The 19112-nt window shown below is 40.0% G+C and overlaps 1 protein-coding gene across 5 annotated transcripts in view; it reads right to left on the reverse strand.

Moving 5' to 3' along the window:
- The window catches only part of RASGEF1B (RasGEF domain family member 1B), a 570403-nt gene that overhangs the window by 143265 nt on the left and 408026 nt on the right, over positions 1–19112 (reverse strand). The gene's annotated exons all lie outside the window — the stretch shown is intronic.

Below are 19112 nucleotides of genomic sequence, written 5' to 3' on the forward strand. Positions count from 1 at the left end.
TTACTGTACAGTATTGTATAGAGTACAGTAGTACAGTATCTTTATTTCAAGCCCAGGATGTCTGGAAGCAAATGTAAAAGGAGCGGTATATAGTCGATTGTGTTAGTTGGGTATCTACGTTATCTTTGTTGGACTTAGGAACAATTTGGACTTATGAACGTGCTCTTGGAACTGAACTCGTTCCTATTTAGGGGACTTACTGTACTATTATCAGAGTACTTGTCAATATCTGCTGGAAAGGTGAGCTACTGAAGACAGGACTCATGTCTTAGTTATCTTTGAATACTTCACAATCTAACACAGGTCTCATGCATTGCTCTGGTCTGAATGTGTCCCTCCAAAATTTATGTGTTAAAATCCTAAGCCCCAAAGTGATGGTATTAGGAGGTGGTGCTTTTGGGAAGTGATTTGGGAAGCGAATGGGATTAATGTCCTTGTAAAAGAGGTCCCTGGGTGCTTGCTGGCCCCCTTCCCATGTGAGGATACAAGTAGAAGTCTGCGACCTGGAAGAGGCCCCTCACTCGATCATGCTGACACCCTGATCTCAGACTTCCAGCCTCCAGAACTGTGAGAAATAAATATCTGCTGTTTATAAGCCCCCCAGTCTGTGGTATTTTGCTATAGCAGCCTGAAGGGACTAAGACACAGATGTAGGTGCTTTCCATCAGAGTACTCTTCCCTTTCGTCAGCTGAATCTTTTCTTTATGTAGAAACATTCCAGCAGATCCAGCTCTCTCCAGCCCCCAGCTTTGATTCTCACTACACACATTTTTCTGTGTCATTAGAGGAAACATCAAGAGACTTGTTATTGAAAAAAAACCTTAACTATAGGTACCAACAACCCCATAACATAAAAATGACCTTTAAAAACGAATCAGCAAGCATTGACCCATCCCCACCTCCCACTGTCCATTAATTGGCCATGTTTCTTGAGTGAAAGGAAGATTTTTCAGTGGTCTTAGCAAAGGAATGGAGTATGACCCTCTGCAATCTCTACCCCTGCTGTTACTAATTATCTTACACTGGGCAAATTACTTGTACTTTCGACCAGGGTGGCCCTGCCTGTAAATGTGGTTTGTGTTATTTACACACATCTCGCAGGGTATTTTGAGACTAACTGTGGAGCTATCTGTGGCCTGGAAATGCAAAGCATAATTCCTGAGGAAGAGGCCCTGCAGCCTACCCCCAGGAGAAGCCATTCAAACCTCTGACTTCTTCCCGTGGTCTGGAAACAGGGGTTATGGTTGGATTCCGAGGGATATGGATTTCTGTCCATTAGGAGTTAAACTGAGACTAGCAACTCATTTCACAGGTCATGTTCCAGCCATCAAAGTTTAATTACTACCAAACCCACTGGCCTAGGTCCCAACCATGTTAATGAATGCATGAATGAAAGTTCCAAAGGATCCAGTTGCCCAATCCCACCTTTCAGAGATAAAAAGACATTGAATGGCACCAGGGAAAAGGCCAAAATACATCAACTGAGACTGCAACTTTTTTTTTTTAATGAAAATAACAGGTTCAGTGTTGATGATCAGGACACATGATTCAGTTTCAAGGAAGTCAATCTGCAGATGCAGAAGATGAATCTGAAAAACTCTGCCCTTCCCTCTGAGGCTGGTTTGGTTGCTATGGCAACATGTAACTAGTTTTCTTAGGTTGTTGTGGAGCTTGATTTTCTTTAGACCAAAGAGTCCCTTGATACGATTGCACTGGGTATACTTAAGACAAAAAAACACCCCAAGAGTCACAAAGCATAGACTTTTTACTTAGAAATTATTTGTGTGGTGGGAAAATATGTGATGATTCTGTGCCATATATAAAAGGGTATTTCTGAAATAATGGGTTCACAGGCAAAACACAGAGTAGTCACGGGTATATAGTTATTACTAAATATTATTTCCCTTTCCCTATCTCCTTTCCTCATTTCAGTCTTTCCACACAGGGTTTGCTGTTGCTGGTGTTTGGATGGTTGAGCAGCTAGTGTTAAGAGTTGTTCCCCATCTAACTCACCACTTGCTAAATACAGAGACAGGGCACTGAGGATGGACTTGGACAAAGTGGAATGAGAGAGAATTAGAGAAAATTTGTTGAAGCCTCAGGCAAGTCGGCCATCCTCTCTAGCTCTCTGCAAAATAAGGGCAAAATTGCCCCTTTATCTTCTTCCCATCATAACTTCAGAGCATTCCTGAGAAGCTACAGAAATACTCAGAGCTCTCCACATGACAGGTACCTGGGGTTACTTTTCTGAGACTGGATTCCTAAAAGGAGACCAAAGAAGTGGTTAAGGCTGTGAACTGTAATTACAACCTTCAGTGTTTACCTTGGAGTCTGAAATATAAGGGCAATTCCTGGCGCCAAAGGACAGAAATAATCTAGATTTTGATGAGGAAGGATGCCGGGGTCATCTGGCAACTCAGCTAGCTGGCTGAGCAGTGGGGGTCAGTCCAGGTGGCATCTGCCTAAGGGTGCGTCCCTGGCCAGCTCAAACAACCCTAATAACTCCGAAGGAAAGAACGTATCTTCCCTCAGAAATCTCGATCTTATACCCTACAGAAAACATGGAAGTGGATATCCATCAACTGCCTGTCCCTTCTCCCCCCACCTCAGGGCTAGGAACAATGTAATCTGTTTTGAGATGGAAGCAGATTCTACTTTAAAGACTGCCATTCATCTATCCAGCCTCAACTTGTCACCCATTCTTTATCTGGAATAAAAACAACTGCACATTCCATCTATAGAGTGCTTTCAAAGAACTGCTAACACCTCAGTTTAGTCGGTCCTCACAGAAACCTGAGCTGTTTCTGGGACCTAGGACATTGAGATAACTGTGATATTTCAAACACTCACTGGGAACCAAGGAAGGAGAAAGTTCCTGAAAAGGGACATGATATAGATACATAGCGAAGAAGGGCCAGGCCCCATTGCTCTGACTCCTCTGCTCTCTGGCCCCCCAACCTAATGGTTGAGGCCAATCAACAGGAATTTGGGTTTGCCCCACCACGCCAGCTGGAGTTCCTTCTTAGCAAGGGTCAAGCACACAGACGCAGAGGTGAGGTGGCCTTGGGAAGGGAGGAGAGCTGGGTGGAGGGCCATTAAATGTTGACTCACTCAGGCTTGACCAGACTTCCTCCCTTTTTCCTCATTCCAGTACAATCTTGGTGAAGTTAAGTAAACTGTGCACACTGCAAAGTGTTCCTACTTCCTTTGGGTTATTATCACAGACCTACACCAGCTCTGGTATATGAAAATCCCCTCCCCTCAAAACTTGTTAAGTTGAGAAAGGCTCACAGCGGAAGAAGAGCCTCACAAGCAATCCAGTTTTTAAGTTTCTGGGCAGAATCTTGTTAGACCCTTACCTGCTTATACATTTTTCAGCACCACCCTCAGTACCCATTTCCCATAAATGCTCTGCTGAATTTTTGCATTTAAATTTCTATTTCTTGGATTTTTACATGTTAATTTTTAAAATGTCCCTTGTGCTTTTTCCTTCCTTTCCTATGTTTTATGCATCCTCAGTACCACCTGTACCTACCACAAGGCTGCCATTACAAGAAACATTAAAACAAGTGCTTTCGAAACACTCAACACCATTAATGGGACTTTTGAAAGAAAGTGGCACATCTCCTTCAACGTACTCTCCTGTCTCCGAGTTTCTAGCCAACCTTTATCCAAATGCATGCCATTTCGCATCACTCTTATACATTTTCCATTTAACATCACGTTACATATTTTCTGCGTTTTTACATAGTCTTTGGGTTTATAATATTTAGTGACTACATCATGTTCCATCAACAGGATGGAGTATATAATGTATTTGCTATCTTGATACATATTTCGATTATTTCCATTTTTCTCCCTAATTTTTTTTTGAAGTTTTAAAAATATTTCTATTGATACAATTCACATACCATCCACTCCACACACTTAAGGTGCACAATTAAATGTTTCTTAATACACTCACAGTGTTGTGCAGCCATCACCAGAATGTAATTTTAGAGTATTTGTGTCCCCTGCCAGAAGAAACACTTTACCTAATAGGAGTTCTTCACCATCCCTCCTGTCCCCTTCCCAAGCCCTAGGCAACCACTAGTCAACATTCTATCTATATTTTTGCCTATTATGGACATTTTATATAAATGAAATCACACTATATGTTGTCTTCTGTGACTTTCATATAGTGTAATGTTTTCAAAGATTATCCACGTTGTAGCATATATCATCACTTCATCATATTTCACTGCCAAAAAACTCCATTGAATGGATATACCACATTTTATGCATCTGTTTATTCATATGAGTTGTTTCTACTTTGGGGCTATTATGAATAAGGCATTTACAAACATTCATACACAAATTTTCATTTCTCTTGGTTATACACCTCGGAGTGGAAATGCCAGATCATAAGACACCTCTATATTTCACATTTTGAGGAACTATCAAACTACTTTTCTCTGTAATTAATACCTATGAAAATATACATTTTTTGGTCTTTTGAATCATTTCTTCAGAATGATTTTTCCAGGAAAAGGGTTCCTGTGCCCAAGATATGGACATTTTTATGGCTCTTGCTATTTTCTACCTGTACTGTTTTTCAAAAGGATTGGATCAGTTTACATAGCTACCATATATCGTATATGTATCATGTATGTATGCATGTATGTACACACACACATTTTTCTACACAGCAAACTTATGAGGAAGATGCCACAGTTAACCTCATATTTATAGATGAAGACACTAAGGGCCACAGAGGTTAAAATGCTTATCTTAAAAGTATATGTCTGGGGCTTCCCTGGTGGCGCAGTGGTTGAGAGTCCGCCTGCCGATGCAGGGAACACGTGTTCGTGCCCCGGTCCGGGAAGATCCCACATGCCGCGGAGCGGCTGGGCCCGTGGGCCCGCTGAGCCTGCGTGTCCGGAGCCTGTGCTCCGCAACGGGAGAGGCCACAGCAGTGAGAGGCCCGTATACCTCAAAAAAAAAAAAAAAAAAAAAAAAAGTATATGTCTGTATATACACTACCAAATGTAAAATAGATAGCTAGTGGGAAGCAGCCGCATAGCACAGGGAGATCAGCTCGGTGCTTTGTGACCACCTAGAGGGGTGGGATAGGGAGGGTGGGAGGGAGACGCAAGAGGGAGGAGATATGGGGATATATGTATAGTATAGCTGATTCACTTTGTTATAAAGCAGAAACTAACACACCATTGTAAAGCAATTATACTCCAATAAAGATGTTAAAAAAAGAAAAAAAGTACATGTCTGTCTCAAAGGACCTTATAAACAAGACAATAATGGTAAAGTAGAAAGCGCCCTGGCCCCCCCATTCCAAAGTCTTAGATTTGAGAACAGCTTTGATACTCACTTGATATATGACCTCTTTGGGGTTCCATATTTCTTTAGCAATAAAAAGTATAGTATATGATTTGCTATTTTTTAGAAGCTCCAATAAGGCAATGTATTTGAAAACATTCAAATCAACAATACATAAAAATTGTACATCTTCTTGATACTTCAAAATCAAGATGTGGTAGTTACATCATACAACGTTCCATTCACTTGTATGATATGAACCCTAAATTCTCTAGGAGTTCAGAAAAAATAGGAAGAAAAATGAAAATGCAAAGTCATCATTTATTCAAACATGAGAAAACATCACATAGGAGAAGAAATAGTTCTCTACAGTTCCCATGTATCACTGGAGGTCAACTTCATGTGCAAAATTATCCCGAAGTATGGGCTCTGAGAGGTCCAAATCTAAAATAATCACATGGAGCTTTACAGGAGGGAGGGAAGGAGCTGGGGATGCTGTAACTTGCCTCTCGGGAGATGGGGGCTGCTTGGAGACCAGCACCAAATTTAGGGAAAGGTATCAGTGGGTAAGTGCAAGTTATAAGTTGATTGCAAAATCATATGTTGAAGTCCTAACTCCCAGCACCTCAGAATATGACTGTATTTGGATGTAGGGTCTTTAAAGAGGTGATTAAGTTAAAATGAGATCATCAGTGTGGGCCCCAATTCAAATAACTTGGGTCCTTAGAAGAAGAGGAAATTTATACACAGATACACACATAAGGAAGATCATGTGAAGACACAAGGAGAAGATGGCCATTGATAAGCCACGGAGAGAAGTTTCAGAAGAAACCACCTCTGCTGACACCTTTATCTCAGATTTCTAGTCTCTAGAACTCTGAGAAAAGAAATTTCTGTTGTTTAAGCCACGCAGTCTGTGGTAGTTGGTTATGGCAACCTTACAAAACTAACACAAAGATTCCCAGAAAATAAAAAGAGATTCAATATCAGGAGGAAGGGCCTTTAGAAGAGATGCCTTTTGGGGGCTTTTAGGAAGTCAGTGTAGGAAAGGTTTCCAAATGAACTGGGGAGAAGATGTTGCAGTGATTGGTGACAAAGCAGAGGCAGAAGTCTGCCTCTAGAGGCAGCGTTCTCTACCTCAGCAATGAGCAGGCCCTGGGGATATTCAGGAGAATAAGATGCTGTCTTACTCTCAAGGAACTCCCCCAAGTCTAGTAGGGGAGAGAGATAAACAAATAACATTCAAAAGGAGTGGTGCATATTCAGGACATTGGAGAAGGTGTCCATCATATGGAAGATGCAGTGGCAGCAAGGGAGGGGCATCTAACTCATCCAAGAGAGGAGCTACTGTGGTAGGAAGGCTTCTAGATGGAGGCAGTACAGGAACTGAGGACAGAAGGACAGAACAAAAGTTAGGTAGTCAAAGAAGTGGAGTGGGGCAGGGAGGGGAGGGAGGGCCTGGGGATATGGAAAGAGGTTTATGGTGTTGCAGGAAGAGGAAACATCATAAGGGCAAGAGGTATGAAATAAAAATAAATGTTGAGTGTTTATGTGAACCACAGATCATTTGGGGCTGTTAGATCTTAAAGAGTGAGACAGAGGTGGAGAGAGATGACCCCGGAAAGGCAGGCAGGAAGCCCACGATTCTTTTATGATAGTGTTTGAATGGATTACCTGGCCAGGAGACGGGAGCATGCATTTGAGAGGAGGAAAGACTGTAAGCTGGGTAGACGTTTAGGCTACTATTATCACAGACCAGGAAAGACAGGCGTCTAGAGAGTGAGGAAGTAGAGACAAGGAGCACAGACTTGACAGACTCCAGGAGAAGGGAAGGACATGATGAGGGTGCAGGTGAGGGGCAGTTCGTTTGCATCAGGGTATGCCCTGGGCACCAAAAGGCACAAAGAGCACTCACCACTTCAGAGTCCTGATTTTAAATGTATTATTCTTTGATGTAAATTTTTTTTTTTTTTTTTTTTTTTTTTTTTTTTTGCTTACGCGGGCCTATCACTTCTGTGGCCTCTCCCGTTGCGGAGCACAGGCTCCGGACGCACAGGTTCAGCGGCCATGGCTCATGGGCCCAGCCGCTCCACAGCATGTGGGATCCTCCTGGACCGGGGCACAAATCCGCGTCCCCTGCATCGGCAGGCGGACCCCCAACCACTGCGCCACCAGGGAAGCCCTGATGTAAATTTTGTACTACATTTTGACCTTAACTTGTCTTCTTATCTCAACTCAAACTTTTCCCTGCCACCAAATTTTTTTGCTTTCTCCCATGCACACACCCTGGTGTGCAGTGGGTTCACCGTTCTGCTAAGAATGAAATACTCATACGTACACAAGCTACTAAACATGCATTGTTTGCATACAAGTTAAATGCTCTTATATGGACATTTAAAGCTAACATTGTACAATATAGATATAAATGATAAAATTCATACTAATAATTTGATTTAATCTTTCTTTACTTAGAATGGAAACAAGTAGCAAATAAAGAACAGCATGACAAGTTGAGAGACTGCAGAAGAAAGGAAAACATTTTATATTTTAGTATGTTTAACAGCATTTTTCCTGCTTTTTGAACCAAGAGGCCTGCTGAAAGTCTAAGCATGGCCCCAAAACAGCAGTAAGACAATCACCAAACCTGCTGGTAAGCACTTAAAAAATTGCTAACAAAATTCAATTGTTTTTTTTAAATGATTGTGACATTAATTTAAGATTTATTTTTTAATAACACATTGTAATGGGCACAACTTTAATCAGTTTAGGTGGAAAGGAAAAGTCATTGATATACAACTGCTTTATCTTTAAAGGAATAGTAAACTACCTCCCTGACCAATTTTTTAATTGAAGTATGGTTGATTTACAATGTTATGTTAGTTTCAAGCATACAGCAAAGTGTTTCAGATTCTCTTCCATTATAGGTTATTACAAGATATTGAGTATAGTTCCCTGTGTTCTACAGTAGGTCCTATTTTACATATAGTAGTGTGTATATATTAACCCCAAACCCCTAACTTATCTGTCTGCTGCCCCCAACCTCACTATCCCCTTTAGTAACCATAAGTTTGTTTTCTATGAGTCTATTTCTGTTTTGTAAATAAGTTCAATTGTATCATTTTTTTAGATTCCACATATAAGTGATATGATATCCACATATGCTATTTGTCTTTTATTGGCATTTAAAAAACTGGTTTATCTATATATAACTGCCACAGTGTGCATGGCCTGATTACACTCTTAGGCAAATTTATCTTGGTATAATGTTAGAGGACTATGACTAACTGTACTTGATACGTTGCAGTGCTTTTTCCAAGTCAGGAGCTCAGGTAAAATACAAATAACAAAGATAGTCAGGGCATCCCTGGTGGCGCAGTGGTTGAGAGTCCGCCTGCCGATGCAGGGGACGCGGGTTCGTGCCCCGGTCCGGGAGGATCCCACATGCCGTGGAGCGGCTGGGCCCGTGAGCCATGGCCGCTGAGCCTGCGCGTCCGGAGCCTGTGCTCCGCAACGGGAGAGGCCACAACAGTGAGAGGCCCCCGTACCGCAAAAAAAAAAAAAAAAAAAAAAAAGATAGTCAAACTGGATTCCAAAATCCCTAAAAATGATCTGTCTGAAAATACATGAGCTTCATCTGTTCCAAGCACCTGGGAATGCTCTAACTAGAGGCTCAAGGTAAGCTTTGGATTCTGAGACTATATAGACAAAATTTCTGTTCTCAAAGATAAAAATCTATTAATATTAATTAAATTTTATGCAATGTTAAAATAATTTTAAAAATGAAAATATCCATGCATCCTTTATACTCAGATACAACTTCTAAAGAAAAGTGAATAAGCTTTTGTTCTCACATTTTTGGGCTTTTCTCTGTTCCCCAAGCAGATGCATCTTGCCTGCTACCCTTAAATCTTCCTTATAGTGACTCTTGGATTCATTTTTCAGCTCTAAACATAGTAAAGTAAAATTATCGTAATCATACTTCTCTCCTTGAAGTTACAACATTGCTCAGAGTTGCTCCACCATTTCTAAGAAGTGTGTACGGTAACAACATTTTCAAACAATATAGCCCTTAACTAGTCATCCTTAAATTTCTTGTGTTACTAGAAATTAAGTGAGGTCAGTAGGAAGATCATAAATGGAACCGTAACCCATGGGCATAATTCTCTCAGAGAGCAGATAGGTGATACCATTTCAAGTGCAGAGGTTAAGGAAGCCCACCCTTTGATTATCTGCCCCTGAAATTTCTTTTCTAGGAAAAGACACTCATTCTGTAATTAACAGTTAGCAAAAGGTTTAATGTGTGAAATTCCCTGGGAGAGATGGCATGTTGGTTTTAATTCACAATAAGGGGAAAATGACTGAGGGAGAATAATCTCTTAACCTCAGGTTTTGATAGAAATAGAGCGAGGAGGAGTAACCAATGACTGCAACTGAGAGAGACGCAGTGGGGTACCAGATTCCGCATCTGCCCCATCACTGCATCTTGGGGTTCCCTGTCATGTGTTACATGTCACATTGATTTACAAGCCAAAAGCAGTCTTCTCCATTTTAATCTCCAGTTGAATAGGGAAAAAAATCCTAAAATTGTCCACATTGTAGACTCCATACCATGCAATTTGTATTATTTCAGGTATTTCAATGTTATTATGGTTATAGCTCTCAGGAACAGGAATGGTATTTTATGGAAGTAGTTCTTTTTTTTTTTTCCAACATCTTTATTGGAGTATAATTGCTTTACAATGGTGTGTTAGTTTCTGCTTTATAACAAAGTGAATCAGTTATACATATACATATGTTCCCATATCTCCTCCCTCTTGTGTCTCCCTCCCACCCTCCCTATCCCAACCCTCTAGGTGGTCACAAACCACCGAACTGATCTCCCTGTGCCATGTGGCTGTTTCCCACTAGCTATCTATTTTACATTTGGTAGTGTATATATGTCCCTGCCACTCTCTCACTTCATCACAGCTTACCCTTCCCCCCTCCATATCCTCAAGTCCATGCTCTAGTAGGTCTGTGTTTTATTCCCGTCCTACCCCTAGTCTCTTCATGACATTTTTTTTTTCTTAGATTCCATATATATGTGTTAGTGTTAGCATACGGTATTTGTTTTTCTCCTTCTGACTTCACTCTGTGACAGACTCCAGGTCTATCCTGGTGCGAATGGAAATTGATACAGCCACTATGGAGAACAGTATGGAGGTTCCTTAAAAAACTACAAATGGAAGTAGTTCTTGACTCATCAATAGACGAGTTCTTCCTGATGGCAGGATACCCCTCTCTGGGCTGGACTTTAGAACAAGAGCAGAGGTGACTCCTACTTGGACTTGCTCAGGGAGGCATCTGGTATGGGGTTCTTGTCACAGCATCATGTGTAATGTGTTCAGTCATTAAATCAGCTGCTTGTTTTTCTTTATTAGAAGTTGTGATCCATTATCCAAATTGCATTCAGGTTGAAGGGCACAGAACTTAGTGTCAGAAGATCTGGGTTTGAGCCTTTTTTCTTTTTGATTCCTCAAAAAGAAAGTAAAGACACTGCTACAACTTTTCTCTTACCTGCCCTGCCCACCTCAAAGCTTTGTTATGAATGGCCACTCTGATCAGCACAGCGATTGAGACATGTTTGACATTGTCTTTAATTCCCCAAGCAATACTCCACATGAGACAAAGCCGAAGAGCATGGCTTAAAAACTAGAATGTATAGTATCACAGAAACGTTAGTTTCTCTCAAGCAAACAAAGAAATGGAATGTACAGTGGTATTTTAGTAGAGAGGATGCATGCCAGTGACATTTTAATCTGAAATTTTATTATGAAAGGTAAACATTTTAAAGCAGATATATTTTAGGACATGGAGTCACCTCTGCCGCTTGTCCCTTAGTAGGTCTGACTCTCCTCTCACACCTCTAATCAAGACCGTCTGTGGCTTCCCAGATCGCTTAGGACAAGGAGGATAGAAGTTTTCTCTACTGCCCCTGGGAAAGATGGTCTCCTGCTCAGCAACCTGAGGGCCAATCAAGGCCCTGTCCAGGTAGAATCTCCTCCATGCTTCCTCCTGGTCACTCCTCCAAGGAAGCCACTATCCTGATTTCTAACATCATAGTTTCCCACACCTGCCCCTCCCTGCCTTCTTGAATGCCATATGAATAAAATTACCCAGAATATATATTTTTGGATCTCCATTCTTTTCCTTAACATTACTTTTTGGGGGTTCACCATGGCATTGTGTATGGCCATAGTCCATTTACTTTCATTGCTGTGTAGTACCATCCTGTGAATATATCACAATTTATCCGTTTCACTGCTAATGGACATTTGTATTATTTCCGGTTTGGAGCTATTATACATAGTACTGCTATGAACATCCTTACCCATGCTTTTTGGTGCACATATGTATATTTTTTCTATGTGGTAGAAGAACTGCTAGATCACAGACTCTGTATCTACTCAATTTTAGTAGACAAGGCCAAAGAGTTTTCCAAAGTGGTTGTACCAACATGTACTTCACCAAACTTGGACTTCCTTTGGCAGTGTCTTTTATTTATTTATTTATTATTGAGGTAACAATGATCTATAACATTATATAACTTTCATTAGAAATGTCTTTTCATACATTTCTTTTTCTGTTTCTATTAGCCAGAGCTGGTTCCTGCTGCTTGCAAATAAGAACTTCACAAGACATGTGGGAAAACCTGGAGCGGAGTGTTACAGGTTAAGAGTAATGAGGAGGAAGGCCCTGAGGCTACTATGTAACTACCTTATATTGATTACTTACTAAGCAGATACTGTGCCTAAGTGTTCACACACACACACACACACACACACACACACCTAGATCGATAGCAAGATAGCCAGAGATAACCCTAGTTAATCATTCTCACTCGACAGTGATACACCAGGCACTGGGTTAGGCAAAACCCCGTGAAGTAAGTATGATTAATATTTATGCGGATTGGGAAACTGACATTTAATAAACTGAAGTAAATTGCTTAGGATCATCTATATATAATGATAAAGCAAGAATTTGAACCCAACGTTGTCTGCCTCCAAAATCTATGCTGTTCACCGATATATCACACTGAAAACTGCTCTTTTAAAAGCTAAGAAAAGAGTTGATTAATTTAGAAGGGCATTTAGAGCAGATCCTGTTAACTGTAAATGACATCAACTAGCAGCAACCATCTTCCAGGATTCTTTATTTTTTCCCAGTGTCTGTTGTAGAGCACCCTAGGCAAGGTGGTAGATATGTCTGAGGAGGAACATTCCAGGGAGTGGTGAAGGTGACAAACTGTTTGCCAATATTCTTCATTTACTGGCAGATACTGATGCTGCATTCCAGCTCTGCTACATAGAGTCTTAGGTAATAATGGTCATTCATATTCATAACATATTTTACACCCTTTCTAAAACATTATAGGTCAGAACACTGCTAGGTCATGAAGCGTATATGTTTCTTCACCATCTAAAGTCTTTCTTTGAAAGATGCCATTTTTTTTCAGAGTAGAGAAGGAATATAATTGTTTTCTGTTGTTTCATTTTTTACAGATAAACACTAAATCTGACTCAGTTCAAAATATCGAACTGATTCAACCTGTAAGAATTTTACGATTATGAGATTGATGTGTTTTGGCTTGTTGGTTGATTGGGCTTGTTGCTGTTGTTACGCTGGTGGTAGTTTTTTGAGGTTTGATTTCCATAGAGTGTTACTGATCCAGGCACAGTTTATTAAAATAAAGAGGATCCCCCTTGGGTGGAATTTCCCTTAATTCTCTTAAGTTTCTATTATTCTAAAACATAGATAACATTAAAGGAAACAATTTAAATTGAATAGATTTGGCATATCATGTAGCTGCTGTTATAAAATCATGTCACATCAAAAGGCAACATTGGAATCCACTTAGAAATTGGTAGTGACAATCAATCCCTAAGAAAAGACTTCTGTCAGCCAAATAGAGAGGGGGAGAGTAGGGCAATAAGAACAGTTGAAATATTTTTCTCTTGGCTGCTTATTTAATTACATTGTTTCCTAAACCAATTCTGTTTTTGAATGCTCCTCTCTAAAAATTACTATCCAGCAGACAGTAACAGTATCATCTGCTGCCTGCTGCTTATAATTGACAAGTGATTACTAGATACAAGTTGTGTCATTAATCAGCCTTGAAGAGAAGTGAAAACTGTGCCCTCCATCCAAATTCAAAGCTAGCTTTTGGTGTTGGTACTTTCTATTTCTGCAGTTTGGGCTGATGTGAGTACATGCATTCTTTCTGCCTACTCCCAGTGGGGCCACTTCAGCCTTCGGAATGTGGGCAGCTGGCTCCTTCAAGCTCACACCAGGTAAGTCTGAACACCTTCATGTACTTCATCCTCAGTCATATTTATGAGCAGGCAAACGCCTTCCAATTGTTGGGGATAAAGGCATCTTCCTCTGGAGAAGGGCAGACATGTAGCAGATGCAAAACCCACTGGCTTATCACCAGGAAAATATAAACCCCACTAATAGTATTCAACACACTTTCCTGATCCTCAATATCCCAGACAGTTTATTCTTCCTGAGTGTCTCCATTTAATTTATAATCATAAATATTATAAAGTGACTTCTGAATCATAAAAGTGCACTTGAGAGATAAAGACAGATTGAAGTAGAATTCAGCTCTTGATGGAAAACAATACATTTAGGATCTGAATTTAAACAAAAATCCATCTAAGAAACTCAGAGGATGAGGCACCACTGCTGGTTTGGAACCTAGTATTTAGGTGTTTCATGTGCCAGCCTGATGTTTTGTTTCTCTGAGTCACCCTCCCTCTAATTCTGCAAGGTATGATTTTAATGCCTTTTCTTTACTGAAAGTCTTAGAGAAAGTTAAAAATACAAATTAAACAAGGCAACACAGCCACTGTGTTCTTCTTAACCTTTTTTTAACTTCAGGATTTACCCTTTAATATTAGTGTGTATATACAAATAGCAAAAAGAAAAGAAAAACAGAAGTTGGTCTACCTTAATTTATCATTACATTTGGTCTACACCTGGACTCACCTTGACTTGGCATGATAAGAACAAAGAACTTTCTGTTCCTAACCACCAAATAGATGAGAGAGTAATGGAAAACGTAACAGAATTCATATGAAGTGTTGTTTTACCCATTTTTATCCAGGAGATTCCCCCTGCTCTTTGACTGAATTTGAACTCTGGTCATATGAAATCTATTTGTTTTGGCTGAAATTTGTAATCTAGCTAAGGTCAGTGTTAGTCTGAACATTAACTAAGAATTCAGCTTAATATTAAACCTTGTCATGGAGTGAGAGGATTCACTTGCTTGGTTACTTTTTGAAGCTACCATTTACACACTAGGAATGTAGCTCTGAATTGTGTTAATTTAGTGAAAATCATGGGCCAGTTGCAGGTGTTTACCTACTTTCTGTAATCTTATGTCAGTCCAATGCATGTGTCCTGATTTTGAGGGTCTGAGAATTCTCATACACCTGACAATGAATTTGATTTGAAAATAGTCTACACTCAAAGCAGCTGTAAACTGCAGCCATGCCCATTTGCTTCAATCTCCTGAAGTGTGTGTGTGTGTGTGTGTGTGTGTATGTGTGTGTGTATGTACAAATAAAAATGAAAATGACTAGAAGGAAGCTACAGCAATCAAGACAGAGTGATACTGGCAAAAGAATGGCAGAAAAATCAATGGAACTGAATAGAGAACCCAGAAAGAAACAGACCAGCATAAATATACTCAACTGGTCTTTGACAAAGGAGCAAAGGGAAAATACAATGGAGCAAAGATAGTCTTTTAAATGGTGCTATAACAACTGGACATCCACATTCACATCCAAAGTGAATCTAGACACAGACCTAACACCCTCCACAAAAATTAACTCAAAATGGACCCCAATGTAAGATCCATAAATATAACATTCCTAGAAGATAACATAGAACACCTCAATGACCCTTGATAAGTTGATGACTTTTTAGATATAGCACCAAAGGCACCAATCCATGACAGAAAGAATTGGTAAGTTGGACTTCAATGAAATTTAAAATTTCTGCTCTGCAAAAGACAATGTCAAGGGAATGAGAAGACAAGCCACAGACTGGGAGACTACATCTGCAAAGAATATACCTGATAAAGGATTGTTATCCAAAATATACAAAGAGCCTTAAAAAACTAAAAATAGAACTACTATACGACCCAGCAATCCCACTACTGGGCATATACCCTGAGAAAACCATAATTCAAAAAGAGTCATGCACCACAATGTTCATTGCAGCTCTATTTACAATAACCAGGACATGGAAACAACCTAAGTGTCCATCAACAGATGAATGGATAAAGAAGATGTGGCACATATATACAATGGAATATTATTCAGCCATAAAAAGAAATGAAATTGAGTTATTTGTAGTGAGGTGAATGGACCTAGAGTCTGTCATACAGAGTGAAGTAAGTCAGAAAGAGAAAAACAAATACCGTATGCTAACACACATATATGGAATCTAAAAAAAAAAAAAAAAAAAAGGTTCTCATGAACCTAGGGGCAGGAGAGGAATAAAGATGCAGACGTAGAGAATGTTGAGGATGTGGGGAGGGGGAAGGGTGAGCTGGGACGAAGTGAGAGAGTGTCATGGACTTACATATACTACCAGATGTAAAATAGATAGCTAGTGGGAAGCAGCCGCATGGCACAGGGAGATCAGCTTGGTGCTTTGTGACCACTTAGATGGGTGGGATAGGGAGGGTGGGAGGGAGACATAAGAGGGAGGGGATATGGGGATATGGGTACACATACAGCTGATTCATTTTGTTATACAGCAGAAACTAACACAACATTGTAAAGCAATTATACTCCAATAAAGGTGTTAAAAAATATATATACAAAGAATTCTTAAAACTCAACAATAAGAAAACAACTAGGTTAAAAAATTGGCCAAAGATCTTAACAGACACCTCACCGAAGAAGATATACAGATGGCAAATAAGCATATGAAAAGATGCTTCACATCATATGTCATCAGGGAAATGCAAATTAAAACAATGAGATACCACCACACACTTATTAGAACAACTGAAATTCAGAACACTGACAACACCAAATGCTGGCGAGGGTGTGAAGCAACAGGGGAATGGAAAATGGTACAACCCATTTGGAAGACAGTTTGGCAATTTCTTACAAAACGAAGCATACCCTTACCATACAATCCAGCAATCATGCTTCTTGGTATCTACCCAAGGGAGCTGAAAACTTATGTCCACACAAAAACCTGTACGTGGATTCTAATAGCAGCTTTACGCATAATTGCCAAAACTTGAAAGCAACCAAAATGTTCATCAGTAGGTGAATGGATAAATAAGTTGTGGTACATCCAGACAATGTAATATCATTCAGTGCTAAAAAAAAACGAGCTATGAAACCATGAAAAGACATGAAGGAAATTTAAATGCATATTACTAATCTGAAAAGGCTACATGCTATATGATTCCAACTCCATGACATTCTGGAAAAGGCAAAGCTATGGAGGCAATAAAAAGTTCAGTGGTTGCCAAGAGGTAAGGGAGAGGATAAACAGCCAGACAACAGAAGATTTCTAGGGCAGTGAAGCTACTGTGTAATACTATATGTTGTTGGGTACATGTTTTCATGTTATTATACACCAAGAATGAGCCCTAAGGTAAACTATGGACTTTGGGTGATTATGATGTGTCAATATAAGTTCATCAATTGCCTGCTCCTACAACCAGTTTCTGCAAACATTTCCCATGAAGCATAGGGTGAATTTATGATAACTGAGCTTGTTGAGACTACACACAACTCCTCCTGCCAAGCCTGAGAGTTCAAGGTCAGTGACTGTTCGGATGATGGAATTTCCTTCACAATAAGATAAAAAGCCAGAATCTGTTGTCTTTAGAAGATAGTAAGCACTTGCCTTTCCTGCTTAATGGGGCCTTGGAGGTCAGGTTCAAATAGACATCTCTATTCAGAAAGATGGATTCTGCTGGAGCAATTTCACATTAATAGCAGATAAAAACAAATTCCCTCTCAGTGAGAGGAAAGGAAATGAGTACTGAGAGAGCTGGTTCAGATACAAATTTTCACAACAGGTCAGAGAGTCTTGACCCAATTACTTGAGTGGGTCAGTGACTACTTGTTGGCACCCTTGTGTGATTTTTTCCCTTTAATTAACTGAAAAAATTGCTTCAAGTGTTGTTCATACATATACAGTAACATTTATCATTATTTATTTCTAGCCCTGTATTTCAAATCTTGTTAAACCAAACAACTTTACTCAAAAAGTCAATTCTGTGTTCTCCAGGGGCTTTTTATGTTAAACATTAGTGATAGTTCCAAGTATTGGTCACTGGCTGTGCTAGAGATGTGTGCTTACTGTAACTGTTCTCCTCTGCCTCCTGGATAAGTGGAAAGCCCTCCCAGCCTCCCTTGAGGTCATGTTGGAAAAAGATGTAGTCCTACTAGAGAAAGGAGCAAGCTATGAGCAAACATGAAGAGCATTGTAAATTATCCTTGTTCTCCTTTTTCTTGCAGCAGCAAGAAAGTACCATTTTGAGGTGCTAATGTCAAAGGATGGTGGAGACATTGTTAGCCTAGGTTCCTGAGTGATCCTGTGGAGCAGAACCTCCTCCTACCCAACACTGCATATGTTGTGTTGAGTTAAGACATTGAGATTTAGGGGCTAATTTGTTATCACAGCATACTGTAGCCTATACTGATTAATATACTGGTAAATATGTTGAGACGTATTTATGCCCAATAAGAGAGGAAAATCCTCTAATTAATACAGAAATGTATACATGTCTCATCAATGTTTCCAGGGAACACTCAGATAGTTTCTGACTTATGAATATGATATCTCTTCTGTCCTGCACAAGTAACACAGATAAATTATGGAATTCATTAATTTATTCAGCAAGTTATTTTTGAGCAAGGCATTTTCTGGAGCTGCAAATGTAACATTGAAAAAGTAGAGAACATCCCTGCTCTCACAGAGCTTAGACACCATGGATGTCAGGTTCTAGGGAGGAATAAAAAATAAAGAAGTAAGTGAAATAGGTAGTATTTCAGAAAGTTAAAAGTGGTATTAGCAAAAGTAGACCAGGGAAGGGGGATGGGGAGTGTCAATGGTGAGGAAGAGTTTCCGTACTCCCAGTATTTATGACAATGCCTGGAACCGAGTACTGAGTTAAGTCTTCAATGAATGAGGGCCATTGGAGCATACTACCTACATTTATATGAACCCTCAGCTTCCCTTCAGCTTTTATCTTGGATCAGCCCGATACATCTCTCTATATGTGTATGACCTTGAGGACTTGCCCTATTTCTTCCATTGCCCAATAAAATAGGAGTGGCAGGTGCTAACTTGGAAAAGAAATAGACCAACCTCCATTAGAGATGCTCTTTAGACTCCTCCTCAGACAGCTCACTGCCTTCTGTTCCCAACCGGACTTTGCTGGACTTTGCAAAATATTGGTTTTATTTTTCCCCTCACAATCCTACTCTTGACACTTAGCACTTAATGATGATATTTAAACTCTTGAGTTAACTCTTAATCCCCCCTCAAGCACTCATCTCATTCTCCAAATAAGAGATGTCAATTGATGTCTGCTCACCTACACCATCTTTGGAGGGAAATTTTCCCACCCTCAGTCCCTGAAATCTAAGCCACTACATTGTATACACACAATCCCTTTTCTTTATTTCCCTCCTCCTACCATCCAGGCTTCAGGTACTTAAGCTAACGGTGAGAACCTGAGCAAAGCTAAGCCTTTGGTTTGCTGGTGTTAA

Source organism: Kogia breviceps, chromosome 6 (assembly GCF_026419965.1).
Source record: "Kogia breviceps isolate mKogBre1 chromosome 6, mKogBre1 haplotype 1, whole genome shotgun sequence".
NCBI classification, from domain to species: Eukaryota; Metazoa; Chordata; class Mammalia; order Artiodactyla; family Physeteridae; genus Kogia; species Kogia breviceps.